General features: G+C 45.7%; 1 pseudogene; it reads left to right on the forward strand.

Annotated features, from left to right (window-relative positions):
* The first annotated feature begins 599 nt into the window (after positions 1-599).
* Positions 600-1,596, forward strand: LOC147638678 (abscisic acid receptor PYL12 pseudogene; annotated as a pseudogene).
* Positions 1,597-3,172: the final 1,576 nt, after the last annotated feature.

Raw genomic sequence — 3,172 nt, forward strand, 5'->3', positions numbered from 1 at the left:
CCCAAGAGGAGAACTAAAAGAGGACTGGCATGGTTGGTAGTTAGTCCCTTTTTTTTAGCATTTGAGTGTTTTAAGTTAGCTAAAGATGAAGGCTAAGTTGGGTATCTTTCCTAATTTGCATAGAAGGGTAAGAGAGAAAATGGATACTGACGATTGGAAAGTGGAGCCGTCGTGGCGAGTTAGTGGCCACCAGGTCGCATCCTTGCGATTCGCGAGTTCACGTGGCGCAAGCAGGCGCCCACGTGAACGCGGCCTGGTAGCCGGCCACCAATCTGGAACTAGCGTCTGTTGGAGAGCCACGTGTTGGGTAGCAGTCAGTCATCGTCAAGAAGATACGCGCGCGACTGGGCTGTGAGCGGCTCCACAGGTGCGCCGCTGGCTGACTTCCCCTCCGCCAACGTTCGCCATCTTCACCTGCAGGCTGCAGAGGTCACACACGGGCTTTCCGCCAGCCTTCTCTGTCTTCACCTTAAATCTGGTGGTCGCCATCCAACCACTAAGACATTACGCTAATCTCGTCTTTTCTCGCCTTCACGCCGCACCCTTTCCCTTTGCTCCACTCTTTCTCATGAGCTCGTGATCGACGCATTCAAGGTGATGCATACACCTCTAGCTCTCCGCGAGCGGCCATCGTGTAGCTGCCCCCCGTGACATGCCTTTACCCGCACCCCCTGCCTCTGTGCATCTTAACGTCTTCTTAATAATGTGCCCATGCTGCTGCACGGCATAATTGTACCCAAGAAGAAGCTCAAGCAACGTCCCGTCACCGCTTATGAAGAGTTCCAACTCTCTTGTGCCCCATCAACTCTCCGAGGGGGAGTACTCTCGCCTGCAGCATTTATTATGGGATTATCACAGCCATGATGTGCTGGCCAACCAGTGCACGTCCTTGGTTGTGCAGAAGATAAATGCTCCCCTTAGCTTGGTGTGGTCTCTTGTCCGCAGGTTTGACAAACCACAGTCTTACAAGCATTTCATAAGGAGCTGCCACATGCAGCAAGGGGATGGGAACAACGTGGGCAGCATAAGGGAGGTCAGCGTGGTGTCGGGCCTCCCGGCCAGCAACAGCACAGAGCGTCTGGAGCTGCTGGATGATGACAAGCACGTGCTGAGCTTCAGTGTACTTGGGGGGGAGCACAGGCTGAGAAACTACAAGTCCACCACGTCGGTGCACGAGTTCCCTCACGAAGGCAAGATGTATACCATAGTCGTCGAGTCCTATGTTGTGGACGTGCCCGATGGCAACACCCATGAAGACACCATCACGTTCGTCGATACCGTCGTCAAATGCAACTTGCAATCCCTTGCCACTGTGTCTGAGCGCCTCGTGCCAGCTGATGAAGATCAGTAACCCTAATTTGCAACCCTCTTGCTTATCTAGCTGATTAATTCATAGTATGTTTCATGACAGTCCGGCGTGTAGGTCAGTCACAAACTGGCGGCGGCCACAGAGCAACCTGTTGTGAGTGGGTTGATATTGCCATTTGGGCTCGGAGAAAAAAATTGTTCATATTTACAAGGCATATCTGTGTTTGTGTAATTGAACTGTGAATTACTCTGGCGCAGTTTCAACTCCATATCCAACTGCGGCCGAAGCTTCATTCGTCTTTACAAAGGTAGTACAGCTCATTAGAATCTATAATACGTTTTTCGTGCTCTGCGCTTAAAGCCCATTTCTAATCGCATGTCGTCTGAGAAGGTGTAGTTGGTTGAGTTAATTATGATGATACCATGATAATTTCTGTGCTGTGTGGGTTTACGGGGATCTCTCCAGCGTGTTGTGGCGAAGAAGGCGATATCAAAATTGCTTAAATCGTCGGCTAAACACAATATTTTTCTTTTCTTCATCCCTAACTCGATAGCTTTTGTTGTGGTGTTACGATAAGCAGTCTTGAAATAATCCCCGAATGTTCTTTTCCCATTTTTGGTGAATTATCTCATTGCCAAAAATAGGTTTTTTTTTTTGTTCACAACCATTGAATAGCCACCTATTTCATCCTATGTTTCTTCAAGCTGAAGTATGTCAAATTAAAATATAGTCTCGATCATGCGACTCTTCATCAAGATCTGGTAACATTTTTTTTTTGATCCACTGGACGTTGGAAATGCTAATTCAAATGTAAAAACTTAAGCATCGTAACTAAAGTTCTGCTCTTACGTTTTTAAAGTTTTGTAAAGTCTAGTTCAATTATGATTTCCACCTTTTTAGTTAAATTCACATATAGAAAGATCACTTTAAAATTTCTATAAAAGTAATGTTATTGGACACTCGGCTTACGAATGAAGATAAGCATTTTAAGCCACTCCCAGAAGATGGCACAACGAGCGTGTGATATTAGCACAACCAAGTGGTGGAGGGTGTCCTAGGTGAGGCACCATTGGAATTGAAGTGAGGTGATTGTAATGTTCAATGAGTGATAATTTGAGTGTTGAGATATCAGCACAACCAAGTGGTGGAGGGTGTCCTTGGTGAGGCAACATACTTCGTACTTCGGTAATGGTGTTGCATTATCTTGGACCACTTGAATGGATTTCCTTCTAAGCCCCCTTTCTTGTTTCCAAGAGCTACTTCACCCCTTTAGAATATGGTCCCTTATGAGGTATTACAGGTTTCTTTTCTTTATCATGTAATCAATCCACATCCTTTTGTGGAGTTGGTACTATCACTAGTGGTTGTGTCTATACGACTAGGCTACTTCTTTATTGAAGGATTGTGTGGGACAGAGCCCTCTCCTCCACTAGATAAGGCTGTTCCTCAAAGACCATATCATGGTTGATAATTATCTTCTTTGCATCCAAGTCATATAGTCGATGACCCTTTGACTCCATATTGTACCCCAAGAAGATACACTTTCTGCTCTTAGAATCTCACTTGGTTCTGGATGAGGCTGGAACACGTGCACTGAAATATACAATTGATGGTTTCTTACCTGAATAAGTTTCTTAAGGTGCCATGCCCTTCACTACCTTTGTGGAGCACCTATTAAGAATATGCACTTCAGTGCCAGCCTTGGCCCAAAAAGAATTCTATAATTATTTTCTTTTGAGCATGGTACTCCACGCCATCTCCACCACTGTGCAATTCTTTCACTCTGTAACACCCTTGTGTTGTTGCAGACTATGAGCAACTATCAAATCTCTCTTGATCCCATGCGTGAATTCTCTCCTTAAT

This window comes from Cibotium barometz, chromosome 5 (assembly GCF_041138505.1).
Source record: "Cibotium barometz isolate CiBa-2024 chromosome 5, ASM4113850v1, whole genome shotgun sequence".
In the NCBI taxonomy this organism is placed as follows: Eukaryota; Viridiplantae; Streptophyta; class Polypodiopsida; order Cyatheales; family Cibotiaceae; genus Cibotium; species Cibotium barometz.